Here is a 26375-nt window from a genome sequence, read left to right on the forward strand (position 1 = left end):
CGGAACAGCATAATAAATAATGGTAATGAATTCTCTCGTAAAATGACTGGATGAAAAAAAAAAAGCATATACACATACTGTCATTTTGCGTTTTTGAACTTTCATACAATTATGGACTTGCAAACAAGAATACAAATCTGTATATGATACAAATATAAGTAATTGGTTTGAATGTTAAATATACTAGAATTACTTCAAATTGTGACTGTTTTAAACACTTCCCCTAGTAATGTTTGTTTCGTGTCATACATCTATCTTTTGTACTCCTTATTAAGTCCAAAGATTAGCCAGCGAAACAGTGGAAAAATTAAAATAAAAATTCTGCGAAATTCAAAAGAATCATCTTTTGATGGACATATGTAAAACGTATATTGAAGAGCAGAAAAGAAGAGGAGAATATTGATAATATGAGTCAAGACCATTTGTCTTATTCAGTAGGACGTATTAAAGCCATTTCCAATTTTTGTTTTACTCGGGGAGTCTTTTTGGGCTTAAAGTACTTTTATGTTTACCAGTATGTTATACCATATACTTCGAGTTCTTTTGGTCTTTATTTCTGCATTTCTGCACGAAATTAGATAAACACATTATTGTCATATAAGTATTTGGTTAATAAAGATGTTCTTAAAACATGTATTTTCGATCTTATATACTTGAAGAAAGATGAACAGGACTACATTCAATTAAGAAAAAAAAGCATAAATAATGTTTTAATGTACTATACTGTACACGTAATGATAATAACATGGATATTCTCGTATAAAATATAAATTATCAAAATCTTCATAGCATTTTTAAAAGGCATGCAGAAGTTTTCGTCTTTTAAGGGTTTTGGTTGAAATTTACACCTTCTACGTTGTTATTTTTTTGTAAATTTCAGTGAGAAAAAAACAGTAGACATATGAATGATGAAATATAGATTTTAATGAATGCTTTTGCAGAGATCTGATTTTTATTTTAAAAAATCATTTGAAAAGTATAAACCCCTACAGCGATGTTCATTTGCAGCCCAACACCACTAGGGCAACATGTTGCATTACACCAAATTCTACAAAAAAAAAACCTTTGTTGAAGAGTTTTATGTTGTTGAAGAGTTTTATGTAATCAGTTATTGTTAAAAAAATATTGTGTGGTTTAGCATAATAAATTAGCAAGAACCTTTGGTAGAATATAACCAATTATTCTCAATTATTTAAGTACAAGTAACTTTAATATTCAAATTATATCCATCGAAAGTGTGTTACTTTGGTCTCATATCTCTAATTAGATGTGCAAAATTTAAGAACCCCACTTGAATTGTTTTCATGAAGAAATTTCGACATTGCGATTAAAGACATTTTCTAAATTTCCGGAGAAAAAGAAGACTTAAAACTCCGTATAGACATAAGAAATAAAAACAATAATACTAGGAATATTCTAAATTACAGGAAGGATATTGTGAAAAAAACATTTAGTTTTATTTATTGCATTTTTTCACCTAAAAAAACATAATGTTGTATTTTGTACGAAATCTACTTGATCAAAAGGCATTGACATGAAACTTAAAAAGTAATGACTGAAACAATTCAACTTTCATACGATAACACTTACACTCTACAAACAAAACAATAAAATAACAAAATAAACTGTTTAAGCTTTACATTTGATCACAGATTAATTTTGCCACGAGGCAGGAAATCCCTGTATCATTACTGGCTTCCTTTGGAATACAACCGGAACTCTTCCCTTGCCACCTACATCACACAGTATTGACACTTTGGCGGTGCTGACTTACTGGGTGTGATTCCGTTTTGTTTATTCCTTGCAAAAATGCAAATGTGCTTCTCTCACACGTACAAAATTAAAAGAAACAATCTCCTAATTAACATAACAGGATTCTCACCGATCGTTATTAGTTAATTTACTAGATTTTTTGTTTTTTCTTTGTTTTCGTCTGTTTCTACCCCGTGATTTTCCTCTTCCTTTTCTTTTTTTATTTTTATTATCAGTTTTGTTTTTTCGCCGCCGATGTCCTCCTTTCTTATGTTTACGTCTTTTTTTCTTAGTCAAGACACACTTACATGATTCCACAACTTTCACTTTTATTGATTTCAGATCTGAGGTCCCAGAACACAATAACTTGACGGTTTTTGTGACTTTTTTGTCAGGTTTACACCTATAATGTTGTCCAGTAAATAATTCTATTGGTTGAGACCCTTTCCGAACGCATCGTCCAACGCACACAGGTTCAATAATTGGTTCGGCTGGCTTAGCAGAAGAACAGTCACCATTTGAATAGATCGACCTCTTTCGATACTGAGAGGCGCACATCATTTCACCAGAATCTGTAATAGAAGAAAAATTGAACTTCAAATATAAAAAAAAAAAATAAGAAGACGGTGTTCATAGAATACAGATTAGCCTCTTGTAAATATACGGCGGATTCAATATGTCTGCAATTTATAAAGCACATGATTCAAAACGGTAAAAGTGACGTTACCATATTCGAACTTTATCAGTGTTTAGTACTTAGTTAGCATTGTGTATATGTTTCAGAACATTTAGTTGTCGAAAAGTGAAATTAGAGTACGGAAACAATAAATTTGCCATTTTTTTTTTTCATTTATTGAGGGACATAACTCAAGAAATGCATGAGTGATGCCACCTATATTCAAACTCGATTTGTGTTTAGTGGTAATAAGCATTGTGTACGAGTTTCAAAATATTCGATTGATTTGATTGTATCAGCAAACTGAGTTCTGTCTTGACCTCAGGTTTAAGTATAATATAACTATTAAAACTCTTTTGAATTAAGAAATGTTGAATATTTTGTTTATTTATTTATCAAAAATAGAAAATTACTTCATACTTTTTTATGTGTCTTATGTGCTTTCATTGATAAATGTTTTGGATACAATACTTTGTCTATAGAAGAAGAAAAAGAAGAAGATGCTTTATTTCCATAAATTGGGCTCACAAGGAGCATAATATAATATCATTGTAATATAATATTCTTTTACAAATATAATAAACAACACATAGTTACAAACACAAATAAGAAACAATGTTAGTTTTCACATATTAGTATATATATAAAACCTTTGTCTCAGGCACACCTCTGGAAAGTAACAAAAAAGAATACTGCGAGTAGGCTAAATATATCTAGCTGAACTGCAAAAGGCACCAAGGGACGGTGCTATATGGCATGGTGGGTGCATATTAAAATGTGTATCGGGACATTAATGATATGGTAAGATACGGTAAGAAGTTGCACATAAATGGTATGTCATCCTCGTGCCTGGTGCAGAGGAGTCAGTACTATTTAAAGTGACACAACTGCAAGAGGCACCAAGGGACAATGCTAATTGACATGCCAAAGTGCACAAATTACAAAAAAGATAAAATATTACCAGTTTAATAAAAAAAAAAAAAAAATATCACAAACAAGAAGGTAATAGAACTTGTACGATGTGTCCTGTACCCCACCATGCCAACCTTGTGCCTAGTGCAGAAAGCCTGATTAAATATTTATCGTTTAAGTTATATTTTATCTTCATCAATTAACTCACAGACAGATATCAAAATATCAAGATTCTCTACATTAAGAAGCCATATCAGTTTTTGGCTAGGAATCAAATAACAGGACTGACAAAATCGTTTTTCGTGCGACTTAATGGGAGGGGATATCGTTGATTTGTATCGTTTTTCTAAGCAAATCTTAGTTTTGTTGAACACATGTCACTTTTGCATAAAAATCTCATTTTTTTTTCTTTTCAAGGTACATGTACATGCATTACACTTATAGGATCATTTCATTTCACCTTTTTCAATTTTAAACACACATTGTATAGAGTTTCTTTTACTCGTAAATACGTCCAAGGTCAAACTAGCATCTTCTAAGTAAAATGTTAGTGAACTTGCTATCTTATTGGATACGCTTATCTCTTTCATGATTTCTAAAGGCATTTCGATCTATGGTTGACTTTTTAAAACTTGGCAATTTAAAGTGACCCTTCTGGTGTAGCGATCTGTGTAAATTCGTACTAATAAAAATAATAAAATCATCAGACCAGTGCTTATTGAAAAGGAGTGGTTCTCACTTGTACTACATATAATACAAAAATATACCAATAACTAAACTCTATGAAAAAAATATGTACAATGAAAAAAAAGAAATTTGATTTTTCTAAATATTTTTTTTTTACTTTAAAACCTCAATTAATGACCACAACCAATTTTATAATTAAAGAAAAAGATGGCAATTTTATGAGTTACTAGTAAAAATATCAGTTAATTCTTATGTACGGTTGTGGAACACTGTTTTTAAATAAATGAAAATAAATGAAAATATCTAAGGCCATTACTTGTGCTAATTATTTTTGCTTCCTTGTTTTAAACAGTTCTGACCATGCTCCTTGTTTTAAACATTTTTTTACCATGCTACATGTTTTGAACGTTTTTTGACCATGCTGACAGAAGGAAAGCAGTGAAGAATTTGAACAAAAGATACTTGGGTTGATTGTTACTTAACTTAAAGTGTAATATAAATTAGATTATAAAGTTAATAGAATCCATCGACTAGAACTGGAGATTTGAAATGTCAATGGAAACAGGGTAAATTTTAAAGGACAAACGTATAATTTTAGTTTACGTTGACTTCCTCAAAAATAGGACACCAGTTGTAACGCCCCAATTCCAATCTGAATGTGACTGCTTAATTATACGTTCAAGACCGCCTAAACAGCCCCCTTTTTACAGCATGGATTTTTTCAATCGAATGGACGAATCATGGTCAACATATGTCTTAACCCTAATTAACCTTGTAAATAAAACAGCAGACAACGTTATAAGACGAATTCGTGTAGAAATATATATTTATCTAATCAAAAGTTAAACTTAAGAATTGTAATGGCTTCTATGTAACGCAATTTGATAAAAACTATATACATAAAATAATCAAATATCAATCAAATTTAATCGTTTTTATACTTATTCAAAACGAACACGAGTTTCCACGTCATCTGTTTCTAAAGCTTATAGATTGAAAAAGTATGATGCATACGTCACAGTGCCCACAATTCCTAGTCAGTATTCCATAAACGTATTTTCTAATGCTTTTCATATATAAACGCGTTTATTCCTATTAGTATATATATTTCCGTTTCATATATTTACGTTAAATACAAGACCAAGACATGAAGTCTATGATACTATTTATCATAGACGTATTAGGATTTTATACAATCAAATCTTTGGATTTAAATTATGTTAAAATATCTACATATTAACTCTGCTCTTTAGTGCATTTTGGCGGATCTTTAAGCGTATTCATATATACTTTAAGAGATAGAGAATACCGACTGCTTATTTAATCACAGTAAATGAAAATGACGATATTTTTTTCATACTTCGAAAACAAATCATTGGCACGTTGGTATAGCTATTATTGTAGAAAGTGGCATTTTTTGTTACAATAAAGAGGTTTGTTAATTGATTGATTGTGTGCTTAATGCGTTGTTTTAGGAAAAGAAAACAATTATTATAAATACAATAGGAAGGTTTCACAAAATTATTCGACCAATAAAGGGCGAGAATAGACTGTCAAAGAAAAATGAGTACATGTTAGATATGGGCAATAGATATAAGAAGATGTGGTATGAGTGCCAATGAGACAACTCTCAAACCAAGTCATAATTTGTAAAAGTAAACCATTATAGGTCAAAGTATGGTCTTTAACACGGAGCCTTGCCTCACACCGAACAGCAAGCTATAAAGGGCCTACAAAATTACTAGTGTAAAACCATTCTAACGGGAAAACCAAAGGTCGAATCTATATAAAATACGAGAAACGAGAAACCACATCAACAAAAGACAACTTCCGAACAAGTTTGTATTGCAACTAGTGACCTACGGATCTCTGAATGGTTTGTTACAAGGATCTATAACGTCTTTTTTCCAACAGGTATTTCAGTGGGGACTGTGATATAAAAGCTCTGCGACAGAATTTGTACGGCTGAACCAACCGAGCGAGGGCTGTAAAGCCAGCCAATGTCGTTAAACACTTCCATCATCATGTACGGCTCACAAAGACACAACAATCATACCACATTTTCTTTTTTATACAACAGATTATCTCGTTCGTATTTATGTATCATTCCAATAAGAACATGTCTTACGTATCAGGGAAAACAGTACCATCGAGTTGATTAGTTCAAATATCCGATGAAATGCAACAAATAAGGTTGTGAAAAAGGTACCGATAAGTAATACGTCGAACTATCAATAAATAAAAAATCCTTTAAATTTGACAAAGCATTGGAACATAATTTTAATATTATACCATGTCAAAACTGTTTTATTGAATTAACTTAATTTAAGTAAAATTTAAAAATAGAATCAATGTTGCGAACACAGTGTGATAGTACACATACATGCTTATTTCTATTTCATTTACATATAGTTCGATTGGAACTTACTCAGCCGAACGTAATCGGCATCCAGGAGTGTTTTTTTTTTTCGTATATGGTGCAAAAGGGAATTACAACCATATCTAGTACTGTTTGCCATCCTCAATCATACTAGTCGTAATAAAGATTGTTTAAACGATAAAAAAAAACTACGCTTTTATATATATCTTTAATAAATTTCAAAAAGTCTACTTTTTATTTATTTACCTGATACAGAATTTTCTTCTGCCCTTATTGGACCTCTTACCACATTTACATCACATAAATGTCATCTAAACTTAAAATACTCTCTTACAATTTATTCCTATAAATTACATGTCCTATTTTTATTCAGTTTTTACAAATCATCTTAAACTGTTCGTTCTTTAATAGCTTTTATAGAAAACGTATTTTTATAAATCTTTTTTCGAAAAATTACTATTAACTTTTAATATTTCATTATATGTGGTTTATATTTCTGGTTACAAGATCATTGCTCTATATACACTTGTTCTACTAAAAAGCAAATACGCAAGTATTGTGAAATAGTTGTGTAACTTTGGTAGAGAGTAGAGAATAATGCAAATATTTGTGTTTAATAAGTAAATTTTGATTTGTCAAAGAATAACAGCAAAATACATCTGCTCAATGACAAACCCGTCCGAATGAAAGTAATACTTTTATGAGTATAAATTTATTGAGATACTATGCAGTTTGCCATACTCCTAGCACACACAGAAGCCTTAAAAACAACCCTTGCGATACATGCGCATGCATTTGGTTGTGTGGTATGTATTACTTAAATATTCGAAGGGTCTCCCAGTAGCTCGGAAATTTTACCCAATTAAACAAATTATGGTCAATTCATAACATTACGGATAAAATAGTAGTTGTTCTATCACGATAAGATACATGTTCCAATGAGCCTCTAGCTTGCATTACTTTGCAACGAATGGACAAATAACTTATTCTAAAGTCACAAATTTCATTCAGTAGTCAATTCAAGTTACTTTAAAAAAAATTAAAACAACAGCATGAAGTCAGCTATTTTGAGGGAAATCCTTATTTTTGTTGAACTTTTTTTGCTGTTCTTAATTACAATAGTGAAGAATGTTTATATTTTGTGTGCCTCTGACTGTATCTGGCAACGCCAAACAGATATACAACAGTAATCGTGGACTTGCACCAATAACTAAACAAATAATTTAATTCTAATTTCTGATATCAATTGAATATGTGATTGCTGTGGACCTTAAGCTACCAAAATTATCACTCATACTGCCAAGTGTCCTAATCGTTAGTAGTTTTAAATTGTGACTAACTCAGCAATTTAACCACATTATGTAGACTGAGGCATCATCAGTACACGATACTTTAAATACTTCAATATAGGAATTCAATGACGTCGATGTATGATTTTCTATATGAAAAAAGTAAAATCACTAAAAAGGTTATGATTGCGGCTCGCACTTGATATTAGAACTAGTATTAAGATTTCTCAAGACATCAGTTACTCTCAACGCTTTGTATCAAATACCTACTTATGTTTTCCCCCGCATCCCGGGCAATTGTCTATGGATTATCAAAAAATTGTCTTTTAACACGATGAAGGATATCCGATTTACAAGGGTTGAACTAGCCAATAAACTTTACAAAAAAAAAATACAAAACTGCCTAGAAGGTCATAACTGATGTTCGGTTTCAAACTCGGTATTCTGTTTTAGATATATATTGGGTATTTAGTTTGGTCTTAAATGCTCGTCCTGCATATGTTTGAAACATTTGTCCTTGGATATTAGGCAAACATACTCAATCAATCAGTTCGTAAATGCTAAAAACTAAAAACTAACATATGTACAGTTTGTCATATTTTATAGTATTGGCTTCAACAAATTGACTTTCAAAACACTAGAAGATGCCCGCGAAATCGCGACACAATTGTTGAAATAAACACTTTTTAAATTTCGCGGGTAGTACGCCAACTAAGCAAGCGCGACATCGTATAAGATCGATAATGGTCTCCGAATTTCGATATTTCAGAAAAGTTGTCGTTTTCTCTGTTTCAAAGACAAATTAGGAAGTACAAAACACTACATTTATACGCCATATCACAAATATTTCCGATTTTGTATGGTTTCAGAGTAGTTGCGGCTCAATAATATCGTTCACTTTCTTTAGTAGTATAGATATGAGGTTGGGGTTTTATCACGTCATATCCTTCAGTCACCGTGCAATTAGAGTTATTGTATAGTATGACGTCCAAAAGGAGAGTTGAAGTTTCATCCTGCTATACTTTTGTATGGCTGTCTAGAAATAATAACTTGATCAGTTGGTATATAGTATGTCACATCTCTATTTTTACGTGAATAATTTGGTGCTGAAAGTTTTTATTTATTCAAAACTTATATAAACACGGGGCGTCGGATTTAGGATTAATTAATTGTTAAGGCACCTGTCTACTGCTGAAAACTGTGAGCAGACCTATATATGTCTTTTGTTGGATTGCTGTTTCATTTAACGTATAAAACTTACCTTTACGTTTATTACAATAATTAGCGGCTCTCACCACAGAACAAATTATGTGAAACAAACACAATTATATATATCATATCAAATTTTAATACTCCATTTCTTTCGGTTTGCATGCCGAAAGTGCAGATAGGAAGACAGGATATTTCAAAACCATAAACGTTTAAAAAAACTTAATTTGAAATATCCATTCGGTTTCTGACATATGATATCGTATAAATAGGTTGATTTATGATTTCGGATGACCTATAGCATATACAACAATGATTTTAATCTTTGAATTTAAATTGACAGACCCTTACAATTTTTTCCTTTCGCTGTCATAAAATTTATTCCAAATTTTATCGAAGCGTGTAGATTTTACGCAGCATAATAAAACGAATTTAGGTTGCCTTTTGTAAATGAAATGAACAATAAATAAATCTCATTGAAAAGAGAAGTAATAAAATTGAAGGCATCACCGCACTGAAGAGAAAGTGTGTAAATTAATATGCAGCTCAGGGCAAAAATTGTACAATGGACATATGATTTCTTATGTAATAAGTTTTATTTCTGTTGCAAAAAGACTAATTATTTTTTGCATCACATTTCGAAGTATATGAACTGATTATGATTGTTAAGGGCTTTATCAAAACCCGACAGAAATTTTGGAAATTATATATATTCAAAATGCATTTTAACTCAACAGAATTTGGTAGATCTACAAGACAAGTACTTTATAGCTTGCTGTTATGTGTGAGCCAAGGATTCGTGTTGAAGGCCGTACTTTAACCTCTAATGGTTTATTTTTTACAAATTGTGAATTTGATGAAGAGCGGTCTCATTGGCACTAATACCACATCTTCTTATATCTATTGAGGGATACTCAATATATCAGAGGTCAACACTGTAATTTTTTTTTATGACCTTAAGTGATTTCAAGAAAAGTTGTAAATCTACAAATCTCAAAAAAATATTTCATATATTTGACCACAATTACAGAATTAAACGAACAAGATGAAAGTCAATCCAGTGTCCGAAAAAAAAAGAATTACAAATAAAAATATCTTTGTTTATGCTTTTCACGAAAGGTTGCTTTCTCTTCAAAAACTGTTACAGCATGGAGCAAATAGAAGCCCAAGTTAGAAATATCTTCCTGCTTGAATTGCTTTACATTTTCAATTTCGAGGCCTTTCGTAACTGACTATGCAGTATGAGTTTTGTTCATTGTTGAAGACTGTAGGGTGACCTATAGAGTTGTTAATTTAGATATATATCACTTGCTCTCTGGCGGAAAGTTGTCTCATTGGCAAACATACCATTGATGATACTACATCTTCTTATTTTTATATTTAAAGATAATTCTCCGATTTTTTAGATGAATTTACATTAAAAAAATATTACTCTCAGATCTGTTCCTAGTGTCTTTTTGTTGTCGGGATGTACAAGTACCCGGCCACGTTCACTTGTATTTGTGTCCATCTAAGTTAAGCCTTTTTCAACTGATTTTTATAGTTCGTTCTTATGTTGTACTGTTAAACCACTGTCCCAGGTTAGGAGGAGGGTTGGGATCCCGCTAACATGTTTAACCCTGCCACATTATTTATGTATGTGCCTGTCCCAAGACAGGAGCCTGTAATTCAGTGGTTGTCGTTTGTTTATGTGTTACATATTTGTTTTTCGTTCATTTTTTTATATAAATAAGGCCGTTAGATTTCTCGTTTGAATTGCTTTACATTGTCCTATCGGGGCCTTTTATAGCTTGACTATGCGGTATGGGCTTTGCTCATTGTTGAAGGCCGTATGGTGACCTATAGTTGTTAATGTCTGTGTCATTTTGGTCTCTTGTGGACAGTTGTCTCATTGGCAATCATACCACATCTTCTTTTTTAAATAACATACTCCATAAGTATTGCTTTTACTCATATACTTACTAATTCCAATGGGGATTGTGTTTTAAATAAAGTGTTGATAGAAGTGTATGATTGATTGATTGTCGATTGCTTAACTTGCAGTGTCAAATGAATTTGCATTTGAAAAAAAAGAACAAACTGTCAATATAACAATGAGTGGTCTAAGGCTGTAAAGACATAGGCTCTTGTCTCTGAATTTCCCCCTATATCATAAAACTAAGGTATTGAGGGAGGGGGATTTCAAAGACAAGTGCGTATGACTAAAGAGTACAGAAATAAGTTTTTATTACAATTGTTAAACATAGGGTGAAGTTCTCGGGAAGTTGTTGTCCAGGTTGTTATTCAAGTATAAATAGAGTGTCACTTGCCAAAACATGAATCTTCGACTTAACGTTATAGACCAGATGTGACGAATTTTGGACGCTGACATGTGCAGTACAATTCTAGTTTAAGCGAAAATTGAGTGGTATGGAAAACTTTTATTTTGTCTAATAGAGTTTTTATCGTGACTACAGATTGAAATCTAAATAATCTTTACAATGATTTAATGACTCATAGTAATTTGATAATTTGTATATCAACTACCCGTAAATGGAAGAGGGTTATATTGTATCCAATGAAAACATCTGTACAAATGATGTTCTAATAGGACTTTCCAAATTAAAATGATATATAAAGATGTTAACTTTTTTATTTGATTAATTTAATGTTGAATTTGTGATCACTGTACATGTGTTTAAGTAAAAAAACAAATTATTCGCATTGAATTTTTTTATATTTTTTTTCAACTGTCACACAGAATAAACATTATGGGAAAACTAGTTCAAAACTATAAAACATATAATATGTAATTTATTATTGGACACTGCAAAGACCACCCAAAAATGAATAAGCATCGCTATAATTTAAAAGAAGTTAAAATAATAATATGACGGTCAATGGAGAGTTAATATACTCTCTTCGGCGATGGAAGTTTTTAACGACATTGACTGGCTATACAGCTCTTGCACGGTGGATATTCTCTTTACACTACATCAACGCTTTCAAAAATGGCACCATTTTATTGTGTATGAAAGGTTTGCTTGTATAATAGTACCATGTATGAGCAAAAGAAAATTCTATCTTGATGGGAAAGCAACTGTAGAATAATTGATGATATTGTACAGTATATTCTGTACATTGTAGGTGTGACAGTAGTATAATATCGCACATTGTAGGTGTGACAGCAGTATAATATCAGATGCAAGATAGTTTGTATATGCGCAAACACGATTACAGTTTTACAAAATAGACCACAGACGGTAATACAATAGTAATTTCCCAAGGATTTGATTTTGATAACATTATATGTACCAATGTTTGTTTTCCTATTCTACAATGCTTATTTGCTTTTTTTTAAATCTCCTGTGATACTGAAGAATTATATGACGTAAATAGAACTTTCGTGTACCGTTTTAACTTTATTCAATGCACAATGAGTTTTAAAGTGAACATGAAGAGCCAAACTTTGAGGGTAACGGACAGGGATAAATGTACGAGAAACTGTTTGATCAAATAGGCAATGAAACTTTAACTAAGAAGCTGAGACAAAAACTCTTCAAAAAAGGGATACTATATTTAAAATTATATGACAATCATTGCAAACGTCAGACCACTAACAAGTAACTAGTGGTATAGAACCAGTAATCAACCAGTCATGGTAAAGACCAAACAGTTCAACGCCATCATTAGCAGTGTAGACCCCAACAGTGCAACAGTTGGGGTAAAGACCCAACAGTTTATTAGTATTGGTGTAGACCGGTTACTAAACAGCCAATCAGTATTAATGAAAACCCAATAGTCCATAATCATTATTAGATGTGTTGACCTCAATAGTCCAACAGAAGGGGTTAAAAACTCAACAGTACATCAGCATAGGTGAAGACTAAATAGTCCATCACCATCGTTAGTAGTATTGACCTAATAGTTCACCAGAAGTGGTAAAGACCCAACAGCCCATCACCATCATTAGCAGTATTGACCCCAATAGTTCACCAGTAGCGGTATAGACCCAACAGTCCATCCGTATTTGTGTAGACCAAACAGTGTATCACTATTGTGGTAAAGACTGTCATTAAGTAATGGTACTACCAAAGCAGTCCTTCATTAGTGGAATAAATCCACTGACAGCGAGTCAAAGTAAAACCTACACTAGCAATACAAAACGCCAGATGTTAAAGCAGTCCACCAGTATTGGTGCAGACCCAATAATCCATCGCCATCATTTATATGTAGTATTAACCTAATAGTCCACCAGTAGTGGTAAAGACCAAAAATTCTATACAATGAAGGCAATACTGTAGTTTTTCACATTGTTTGTCTATTGTGGAAAGTTGTCTCTTTGGCAATCATACAGTATCTTTGAACTTTTGAATAAGAGGGAATAGACACATAGAAAACTGTGTACACACAGGAACATACATGAGAGAATTGCGTAGATCAGGAATTTATTTTAAGAAGTTGCAATATAGAGTTTTTGTTGTAAAATAAATCTCCTGAAAAATGTGCACTGAGAATTGTTGAAGTGTTTTTGAATTGTTGTCACAATGACGCAAACACTTTTTATTAGAGGTAGTAAATGACAGTCGATACAAAAACAACAAGACATTGATATGGACGATAGCCCGGACTTGACAGTCCATCATCAGTAATATCGACCAACTTCTAATAAAAGTTAATATCATACCTGGATATTTTTTTAATTTGAAGAATACCTTCACCAGGAACGTTAAGAGCATGATGTTAGTATAACCCGAAAAAGAGACTGATACAAAAAAAAAAGAGCTATATATAAATAGATAGTTTACCTAAATGTACTTTCCTGATACAAACCGACCATTGTTTTACTCAAAGTTGGATTATATTAGAACTCTATCGTCAAAAGAATGATTCTGAGTTTTATTAGTTTTTAAGTGACTTTTTCGAAAGGAAAAATGTTTAATTGTCAACATTGTTTGCATTGTGTTGTATCTAGATAATTTGCGTTCTTTAATGTTAATCGTTTAATGTTTCTTAACAGAAATATAAGGCGTACATCTCTTTATAAAACATTTCATTTTTTGCAAGCATTGTAGATTAAAACATTCCCCTATGTCACAATAAATCTTATTTTGATGTCACTTTTTAAAACTTAGTTAAAATTATATATACATATTTTAAGAAAATTACGTTATTTCTCTGTAATTACTCAAATGTGAAGTTGAAAACTGTGATCGATGGATAAAAGTAAACGAATTGTTTTGACGGAAGAAATATAATGTAATCATACAGGTGACAAACCAGGAAAACTCCGAAGTAAAATGTTTTAACAATAATATTTTCTCGGGAAAAAAAATAAGTTAAAATCATGTATTTTCTTACAAAGCTATAGAAAATCGCAGAAATTTTATACTTTTTTTAATATCATCGAATTTGGCAAATGTACACATCACTTGAAGCTAAAACTATCAAATGTTGGAGAACATAATAACCAAAAGATCCAACCTTCTGTCAACTCTGGCCGAGGGAAATTGCAACCTAAGTTTGAGCACGTCTAGACACCATTGAGATGGGAGCAATCTCTGTGGGCCCCGCTTTGAATAACGTGTGGTAAAAAATGTATCTTTACGATTGGACATGGGCTTGATAACTGAAGTTTTGACCTTCAACTTTGACCTAGGAAGTTGTATATACCTTATGACACATCTCTGGTGTTGGTTAATATACATGTCAAGTATACACTTTGAAATCATAATGGTTCTCAAGATATAGAGTGGACCAGATCTTTATCATTGGACATGGGGGTGGTCAACTGAAACCAACGTTTTTGACATAGGAAGTTGCACATACATTATGACACACCCTCTGGTGTTGATTAGTACACATGTCAAGTATAAACCTTTGAAATCGTAACGGTTCTCAAGATTTAGAGAAGACACAATCTTTACCATAAGATATGGAGTTGTCAGCTGAAACCAAAGTTTTTGACCTTGACGTTAGATCTAGGAAGTTGTACAAAAATTATGACACACCCTCTGGTGTTGGTTGATATATAATACATGTCAAGTATAAAGTATAAAATTATAACGGTTCTCTAGATGTAGAGCTGACACAATGTATTACGGACGGACGGAAAGCCTTATCACTATAGGCCGACCGCCATTCGGCGAGGCCCTAGTAATTACATTATTTTATGAAATGGGAATTTAATAACAGAATTAATCATCGAGAACATGTCAATACGGAGGCACTGATAAACAACCGGCAGCGGTACCGAAACAGTGATAGTTTAAGAAACTCAAAGGATATGATGTCCGTTTGTATAGCATTTGTTATAGAACGGAAAACCTTCAGCAAGAACGCTCTTGGTCAAAAGTTTGGAAAGCAAAAAATACAAAATATTCGAAAGCATAAATCATAAAAGAACCTAACTCCGAAGGATCTGGACAACTACATATAATATAATGGTAATGTCTACAAAAATGTAGATCTGGAATAAAGCAACGTGTATCAAATTTGATTTTTATTTATTGTTTTAAATGGTATAAAACTTCCAAATTTTATGAAGAAAATATAGTTATATAAAAACACAGACACACATATATATGTTCTGTTGAAAGGGAAGTCAAGGTCCAACACAAAATATACATTCAATTCAAAGGTTTGTTTAATCACGAAATGGCCAACCAATGAAATAAGATATCCGCAAGTTAATATGAGCAAACAATTCCGTTAAAGCGTAAACACACCGACGTATTTATCCACGCGTCAATTTATCAATGAATAAAAGGTTTGTTGGTAGGTTTTTATGAATGACTTGAAGTGTTTATATCGTACCATTCATGGTTTTCGTATAATACCCTTGATTTCATCATTCGGGACTTTAACTCTTGTGGTTGTTTAAATTGTAATCTTTGTAAAAATATTTATTTTACTTAACACAATTTAAAATTTTGTAATCATAGCATATTTCATATAAATATTTGTTCAATTAAAACGATATTTACTCTGTCTGGAGATTGTATATTGCGTATGTAGGTCTTTGATTCATGAAGCAAGTCAGCACATTCATTATATAGGAGGGGCTAGAAAAATCAAAACATACATGTATAATCTTTTTAAAAAAATCAATAATAATGATTTTATAGTAAGGTTGAACACAATTCGATCTAGTACGGCATACATAATTTGTATTCTTTTATGATAAGTTTTAGTTGTATATGTAATCTTTTTCTAACTAAGTACATGTATAAATAAAGGCATTGGTTCTTTGGTATAGTTTGACTGTTAAAGTACCACTTTGCTATGTTATGTTCAATCATAAACATACTATACAATTTTTTCTTTAAAATATTATACATGAACACCTCGAACTCCAAAAGCCATTCTCTCTCAGATTGCAGATGAATGAAAACACAAATTGTTGCCTTCTTTCATAGTAGACATCAATTTTCTACTGTTCGTGTTGTTAATTTAATCGTTTTTATCGTTTCACTCGTTATTACCATCAAGGTTGCATATACATTTAATAATTGAATTGCGTATTAATAACTGAGAAGTACCTCATCGGCATAAAAATATCTATTGCATCGAGTGTCAAATGGTTTGAAATATAAAAGCAGTGTCGATATTCGTAGAACAATAATGTGGAAATCACCATAAATTAATGTAAACAAGATAACTGTGCATTACCAAGACAGGGCCTGGAATGGTCGAAATCAGTACATGGTAGAACAATATCAATGAGTAAATGCTAAAGAGACATTTCACCTCCTGATATTTATCTCAATGCAAAACAACTATGACATTTCGAGGAGTACATATGGCCTTCAAAGATAAAGGACCATTGCATAAAAAACTATATGACATTTAGAGGATAACATACGTTTTTTAACAATAGAGAAGCATAACAAACAATTTATATGTCATTTACAGGAATACATACGGTTTTCAACGAAAGAGGAGCATACCACAAAAATTGAAACGACATTGAGAGGAAGACATGCGATTTTCAACAATAGAGGAGCATAACACAAACCTCATATGATATTTTGAGGAGTACATACGGTTTTCAATGAAAGAGAATCATCTATGCAAAACGTCAAGTCCAAAATAGCACCCGAGTCTAGTGAGTTGTGATTATATTTAACACTAACTCTATCAAGTAAGGAACCCACCATGTTGTTGATAGGACAACACATAAGGTACCGTTCTTTAGACAAGCATATCCATATTTAGACGTGGTCTAACTTGGGCTTGTATGATACGACTGTCATACAAGTGAGAGGTTTAGTTAGCTATAAAACCAGGTTCAATCCACCATTTTCTACATTTGAAAATGCCTGTACCAAGTCAGGAATATGAGTTCTTGTCCATTCGTTTTTGATGCGTTTTGTTATTTGATTTTGCCATGTGATTATGGACTTTCCGAATTGATTTTCCTCTGAGTTCAGTATTTTTGTGATTTTACTTTTTTGTATGTTTGTTAGATCAGAAATCGTTATTCTAATTCTGTTCACTGAGGTCGTAATACTACGCCTAATGGATTTTGATCGTAACGTTATAACACATTCCCGCGTCGTTCAATGAAGCAAAGATGTCAAGTAACAATAGATTACCATATTAGAGGTTAATACTTTTATTTCACCTAATGTGTACAAAAAACTACATGATAATGGATTACATCTAGTTTTAAAGAAGGCGCTTATACGTTAAATTTAGACGCTCTAAACAGTTTAATAATTCATACACATAAATTATGCATCTTGGCAAGTAGAACCGATGTGTTATATCCAGTGTCAAATGTCAATAAGATAACGGAACTGGATTGGTAGATATCTTTCAACAAGGACATACGTTTTCTTCGCATTCATTTTCACTATATTCGATTATTTTACTGATCATGTATAATACTACACTTCCTTCTTAAAATCACATTTAATTGATAGCTATTGTGATCGGCCCTTGTACTTTACGTTACCAAGTAAACATCATATTCCTTGTAAAAAAAGATATGTGAAATGATTGCCAATGAGACAACTATCCATTAAAACCAAATGGATAAAAATGGGATTTTATTATGTCATACTAGTAATACAAACTTGACTTTAAAATACATGTAGTCCAAAACTGATCTTGATGAGAGGTTATATTCATCATGGCCAGACTTATGATTAGAGAACATGTGTACTGACTGTTTTCCCTTTTTCCTTTTTATATACTGGAAAGGTTTACCCCACGTCCAATCAACTGATTTTAATGTTGCTCTGCTCCAGCACACTTTACATAGCATGTGAAAAGCGCCAATTTGATTTTTCAACTTGCAGATTCGTTCAATAGCTTCCCGTTCCCTTTAAAACATTCTATTCAACCAAGGATTTTTATAAACAATTAAATTGAAAATGGAAATGAGGTATATGTCAAAGAGACAACAACCCGACCAAAAAGTAGACATATATCTGCATAATGAAGCAATACCTCCCCAAAAAAATAACGCAATGCATAAAGGTAACCTAACATTTCAGATAATAGTACTTTTAAACATTTCATTACTTTTATGGACAGAAGAATCATAAAATGACACGTTTAAGAACAACACTATAAAAATAAACGATTCTTTAGAAGAGGAGACATAACGCAGCATGAAGTATTTGATACCCAACCTTACATTAACAGTCACATAAAAGTTACATGATTGTAATATATCTGAACCGTTTCGGAATGAATTAAATCAGTTTTAGAAAATCACGTATGTTTATTTTTCCGAGGTACATGTGTATTCACATGTTGAGTGCATCGTCACTACAGAAATATGTTTGATACTACTGTAGTATACAAAAGAGGACAATCCGGCGTCAGCATAGTGAAATGGTTGTATAAATATTTGTCTCCTGTCTTGTCATACTGTCATTGTTCTGTTTACACTGAAACATTAGTGAGATTTAGGTCATGAAGGTATCAATGTCAATGATTGCAACATTGAGTGAATGACATGTACACAGGTTTTTATTTTAAAAAAATGTTCCCCATGTTCATTCAATTAAGCTTCACGAATAAAATTATTCAACTGCCAAAAAGCTAATGAAGACAACCGAAAAATTACATCAAAATAAAAAAAAAGCAAACTATAACACTTTCCAAACTTGATGATGAAGGAAGTTTTTAACGACCTTGACTGGCTTTACAGCCCTCACACGGTAATTTCAAAAAAAGTTACTTTACCTAGAATGTATACTTGCAATGAGCATAACGATGGTAGCGGAGCAGGACTTAATTATCATTCCGGAGTACATGAAAGCATCTGAAATCTCCTAAGCAGGTTTCGTGATGTTCAGTCTTCAGATTTCAGCGTAGTGTATTATAGACTTGTCTTTTCGTCGTATGTCTTTTTGGTCATTGTAATGACTTATGGGTTTTAGGTCATTGTAATGACTTATGGGTTTTAGGTCATTGTCATGACTTATGGGTTTAAGGTCATTGTAATGACTTATGGGTTTTAGGTCATTGTAATGACTTATGGGTTTTAGGTCATTGTATTGACTTATGGGTTTTAGTTTTCCCCCTTGGTATTTTCTGTCTCACTTTGTGTTTTCGACTTTTTTAATCTTTCTAAGCTTTATCGTACTAAATTTTGAATTTTTTTTTCTTTGGTTATGATACGAAACTAAGACCAAAAATGGACGCTACATGGTAGTAGTTAAACGTTTGGTTGACTTTAGTAACCTTTGTTTACATTTGTTTTGACGCCAGATAACTAGTTGAGCAATAAAAAACCTATTATAGGAAAATAATACCTATTAAAATCTGATATTATCATCCATTTACTTAAATTTAAATTTAATTTAGTTCCTGTTCATTAAAAAACAGACTAACGTTTTATATGTCATCGCAAGTGTTACTCACAGAAAAATAACTCATTGTAGAATCTAAAAATCCTGTAATTTTTCAGAACTTTATCTACTCGTATAATTCCACTACGTACATTTGTTTTCATATTTTCATTCTGAGATTTTTCATACCCTCTTTTTAGGAGATAATTGTAAGTATAAAGAATAAATACATTTTGCTTCAATTGATCAATTTGTGAAAGCACTTTAAGGCAGCGATTTGACAATTAAATTTATAGGTTTAGAGTCTTTCTTTTGGTTTAGATTCTTTCTTATGCTGAATGTGTATGCCATATGTGATGAAGACTAGTCGAAAAACAGAAACTCTGCAGTAATAACCACACGTGTTACGGACGGATCAGTTTCAAGTCTCATCTACAACAATGAAATGGAAAGCCAGTGTCCGATATGATTTGTGTGATACTTTCATCAGGATCGCTCACCCCAAGCATTTGAAATCTAGGGATGTAAATACGTAGGAAAGTTAGGTGTTGTATGCCAAATATGGACTTCCTTAATATCCGTTCTTTTTCTTTTAAATAATACCGTTTAATCGAATACAAATATGCAGTTTTTGTGAAGACAACAGTCGAAGGACCCATTAGTGGCCTTCGGCTGTTGTCTTCTCTATGGTCGGGTTGTTGTCGCTTTGACACACTCTCCATTTCCTTTCTCAATTTTAATGATATTCTTAAACTATTTTATCTTTGATACGACCCCGCAATTTTACCGTCTCAAGTTATTGAAAATGTATTGTAGGAATAGAAACTTGCAACAGACATTTGTATTCACATCTACCGACAAATTCGGTTAGTTTTTTTTTTGTGATGAGAAACGGACATCATTAATACATTCTCGAAAGTAACATTAATAGATATAGGTTGTCATATTTTCTTTTATTCATTATTATAGTTCGCTCAAGAATTGGACAAAAGATTGACGAAAACAAGGAAATACAGCAATGACTACCACGCAAATATGTCACCAACTTTCTAACGGATTAAAACATTAACAAAAGCAACCACCGACGAGGTAAATAGTTTGAAACATAATTATGCCGTAAATTTGAAATATATGTTTAGAGCTCAATGCATTTTTTCCCTTTCTGGATAAACCTTGGCTAGCGAAGATGTTGGATAATAATAAAAAAAAAAAAAAAAAAAAAAAGCCCGTAATACCCTTCATTCAAAACTATCAATAAAACTACAAGACGGTTTTATACTCTTCGGCAGTCGCAGTACTTCCAACTAGATTTTCTATTGCAAAAGTCATGAAAAGTGAAGAAAACCCTGATCTAGACGTATATCTGTAAAAACTCTAACATTGTATAAATTGTAACTCTCTGATGTACAAAGATTTTCTGTATGATTTACAATTGCATATACACAAAGCACTTTTAGCAGACATATAAAGAAACCCTTTATGGTATCTTTTTCATTAAGTCTGAACCAACTTCGGCTATTTTTATCAGTTTGAACCATAAATAGTCTCTATTTACATCACTGTTTAGACAAACAGATATATTAATAAAAACCATGCATGCTATATGGAATTGATTGGCTAGTATATCGTCATTACATACAATCGTAAACGTTTCTTCCTTGATTCGGTCAAAGATTGTCCTCCATTATTAATGAGTGAAACGGGAAAACGATATCTTGAGTTTAAAATAGCAATCGGAATATGGAAAAAGTTTTTTGTATTTAAAAATTTATATACAAGATATATGAAGATGAGGTATGAGTACCAATGAGACAACTCTCCATCCAAGTCGCTCAATTTGTAAAAGTAAACCATTATAGATCAAAGTACTGTCATGTATATTCCCAAATTTTGTATGGTTCTTGAAAATTATTTTAAAATCTTCGTGCTTAAATTAATGTATAAACATACATGAAATCACTTCACATGCTAATTTGCACGTAGAAATATATAGACAATAACTGTTTAGTGTCTTTAAATATAAGCTGTATTTGTACGAGGCTAGGAAACAAGGTGTATGCGAGCTTTAAGCGAGCTACTACACCTGTTTCGAGCCGAGTACAGCTGATATTTAAAGACACTAAACAGTTATTGTCTTTATCCTGCTATTAATTCTGAATATTATTTGTGTTTTGAAAGACACAAAAACACCTGTTTTGCATTTATTTGCGATTTGAAATCCCTTGAGGCCCGTGTAGTAATACGATACAGTAATCACACATTCAGCTGAAGACGGGTTCGCAAAAAAAGAATCCCGAATGATCAACAATAAAACATCGCTTAAGGTGAATAATTATCTATTTTAACAACACAACTAATTTCAGCAGTAAAAACAAATAACAAAACATTGTCCAATTTGAAACAGAAGTGTACGGGTTGTCCTACGCTTCAGACTCGACATTCACTAAACATGCATTCTGAAATTTTTGTTTTTGTTACACAATCATACACATTAAAGTTTTGAAATCGATAGTTGTCATCGTAGAAAAGACTGCTGTTCATGTGTGTATGTTATCAGAAAATTGGTGTGATTCTTATTGCTCTAAAGAAATGTTTGAAAACGAACAGAACGTATAAAAGTAATCGTAATTTCGCAATTAGTACGTCATTGGAATACAACTGCAATACACATTCTGGGGTCATGCAGGTTCATACAATACTCAGTCCGACAGTGGGCGGAGCTTTAAAGCGATATCTGTATAGTATACAGATACAGCATAGCGATATCTGTAGGGCTGTATCTGTATAGTAGAACAACCAATTGCAGGATAAATATTGATAAAGTACCTTACTGTGCTTGAAATATTATTTAAAGATTATTTTTAATGGATTAGCAGTGGTAGTTGGTATAAAACCGAATAAATGGAAATGCAGAAATTAAACAGTTTTTTTCTTGAATGATGATTAATACAAATTCGTAAAATAAAATGAAGTCACCTTCCTTAAAAAAATATCCAGTTATTATACATAGTATACAAAATTATATAAAAATGATATCAAAACAACACTTAGTTGATTAAATGAATCACTGGTTAGGTAATGTAGCGACATTTGCATTTCCTAATTGGTATCTGTGACTCAGAAATGACTCCAGGGAGAGGAAGTACACAATGTAGGTAGTATCCTGACCGGGTACGGTAAGGTAATTAAGCACCCGTTAATTACAGTACGTATCGCTTTGCTGTTATCATCGACCCGTTGAACAGAAAAACAATTGAGGTTAAATCATCAGATGACTCACTATGATCAGTGCAGCCGACTTTATTTTGTAAAACAATACGGAAATTTGTAAGTGAGATATTGACAAGTGATATTATTGTCAAACAAGTCTTAAAACATTTACTTGATAGTATAAAAAGCGCCAGTGGACACGCGACGATTGAATTCAATACCGTTAATATATTCCCGCCACAGGTATGACTTATAGTATAGTTTTTAAAGTATACAAGCATATAGATTAATGCGTGTTACTTAACATGGGCATTGTAGTTCTTCATCATTGCGTACTTACAAGTTGTTTTAAATATTTTTTCCCTCGTTTATTACTAATATATGATTTTCAGGTATAAACCAAATGAACCAACAGTCATTTCGGAATTTTATTTACGTGAACATTTCAAAGAAGTAAAAAACAATAGAATTACATTAACATTAACCAGGAAACTGTCAAAATCAACATGATATCGTGTGAAATTTCACAGATATAAGTATTTTAATTACCAAAAAAACGTTTTTATTTTGTAAAAAACTAAGTATGCATAGGAATCGATAAACACGCACCATGTTTAAATATTATTGCTAGGAACAAAAGAAGTCGTATTATTAAACATGTATGTCGCAACTAAGAAGACCACTGAACATTAAGTTGGTATTTTTGCTCCCAATGCGTCCAATTCCACGATGACTCGATCTTTGATATGTTACATACAGCAATGCTCTTCCATTATGAAGAACATTAAACAAAAATGTGTACAAACGATATTGCATGACACAAAATCCCAACAAGGACTTAAAAAAAACATAGCAGAGGGCATAGCGCTTTACATAACAGTTCAATAAAACAAAAACACTAGTTAAATTAGAGTAAAAACAGACCATGCCCAAAATTAGACAATATTTAACAGCTAAAGCAAATGCTACTGAAGAGTTTGTAAATAAAGTAATTATGCAGTTCAATTTCCAAATACATTTGATTATAGTGTTGAAATAAGTTACTTCTATCATCCTACAGTAGTTCCTTGTCCAATGAGCTGTTTGGGTTTTTTTTTCTGGTGACTTTTTATTGTTCCTTTGAGGGATCTATAAGTATTTTATCATGTCCCCTAGGAATTGGACGTATAATCTGATGCAGGGCACTGTTGTGCTAAAAAAATTGATAGGAATCTCAAAATGTGTTATTGGTGCTTGTAAAGAATCAAATATTTGCCACTGTAGCTGTTTATAAACTCTAAAGAGTGACAGTTTAATAGAAAGGGTTTTATTTGCCAAATAATGAAAAGCGCATATTAGAAATGTATTTAATTTTGATTGTGATAATAAAACAAGGTAAAATAAAGTGAAACCCTTTTGCTATAAATAACATTTAATCTAGGGTGCATCCGTCATGATATGCAAATACCGGCTATATTTTAAATGTGAATGACTTTATAGCTTGGATCATACTGCAAATGTCCTGTTTTGCTGATATAACATATTTGAGAAAGGCTGAATCTCACAATGAATGATCTGTGCTTAATAATTTTGGAAAATTTCCATTAAATGAACGTAGTTTTGAATTCAGTGTACAAATATAAAAAAAACCAAGAACATCTGGTCAAAGTTAGAATATTGTCAAAATAACATTAATGAGTATCGCGCCGAACATATGGTATTGAAAAGAGAGATTTGTAAACGCCAAAAAGATGACGCAATATATATTTTCACTATTATACTTTATATATGTTACTTTTTAGAAAAACTGGATAACAGTATAAAAGTAATATATGATTTTAAAGAGTGAAATTTTAATAAATTAATGGCAAGATAATTGAAGTGTGTTTACTATAGTGTACAAAAATATTGTTGTTTGTGTCATATAGTAATAAATCAACAATATAACAAAAGACGTTTAAACAGTCAATGATTGATCGTATAAAATGAATGAAAACTTTTAACTAGAGCATTTAAAAGAAGGTGACACAAGAAATGATAGATGGTTACAAAATTGTGAATGGAGTATACATTATTTGTTTAAAACAACTTTACAATATACTGGTAATAATATCCAGTTATACTCCAAGTGTCTATAATATTCAATTTGAAAAGGAAAGTAGTTTCATTCAATAAAGTTTCTGTGGTGCAGTTGACACCCAAACCTGCACTGATATGTTTAATTTGTAATTATAAAATAAGATGTGGTATGATTACCAATGAGACAACTCTCCACAAAACACCAAATGACACAGAAATTAACAACTATAGATGAACGTACGGCCTTCAACAATGAGCAAAGCCCGTACCGCACAGTCAGCTATATAAGGCCCCGAAATGACAAATGTAAAAAATACCAGCGAGAAAACTAACGGCCTAATTCGTGAACAAAAAAATGAACGAAAAGCAAATATGTAACACATCAACCAACGACTACCACTGAATTACAGGATCCTGACTTGGGTCAGGCACATACATATAGAATGTGGTGGTGTTAAACATGTTAGCTGGATCCCAACACTCCCCTAACCTGAGACAGTGGTGTAACATCACAACATAAGAACGAACTGAAAAACTGTTGACGTTAGTCTTTTAATCTGCCGATGAATATATATTTCCTTTGAACATCCCTCTGTCGAGGGAATAAGCATAAACATACACGAAGGGGGTTCAAAAAGAAAGTCTTGTCAACCTAAGTTATAAAATACGAAAAGAAAGTTATGTTTGCAGGAACTGTGTAGTATCTCAAACAATCGAGCAAACATTGCTAATATATAAATATTTTGGAGTTAAAGTATGACAATCGTACGTGTATACCAGAAATACATATGTATACACCTTTTTTAAATATGTTTCTATTGAAAAGAAGAAAACATTGACGAGCTGGTCAAGAATGGCTATCCTAAAACTAAATAAAGCCTTTTGATTTCCTAACGTTCGATAACACTTGTATTACCAGAAAGTTGCTTCAATCAAGTGTCTGTGTGCATGTCCAAATATGAATTAAAATATAGCTTCTGTTTGCTTCACTATAAAATATGAAACAAATTCTATATATAACATCAAGTTACATTTAGACGAAAAAGTATTTTCCGAGAGGATAAACATGAGTCGAATGGGATTCTATGAGGTGTCGCATCACTACCGTCACCTCAATTGCGCCCGGATGTCATGAGACTCGTTAGTTATTAAATCTTAAAGTATTTTTTTATATTTCTTTAATGAATTTTGTCCATTTAGGCAGAGTAAACACGTCTTTGAGATTTAGTCTGGTTGTTCAGTAACTGCCTAATGCCAAGAACCGTGCGTCGATCTCCAGGATTTTACTTTATCGCTTTGTCTCTGTGGAGTTGACACGACAGCCCTATATTCATCCAATTAGAATCAAGAATTTCCGCTGACAATCATGTATTTCAATAGCATACCAAACCTTTTTAAGGAATACATGTATAGTA

The sequence above is a fragment of the Mytilus galloprovincialis genome, chromosome 2 (assembly GCF_965363235.1).
Source record: "Mytilus galloprovincialis chromosome 2, xbMytGall1.hap1.1, whole genome shotgun sequence".
Classification (NCBI taxonomy): domain Eukaryota; kingdom Metazoa; phylum Mollusca; class Bivalvia; order Mytilida; family Mytilidae; genus Mytilus; species Mytilus galloprovincialis.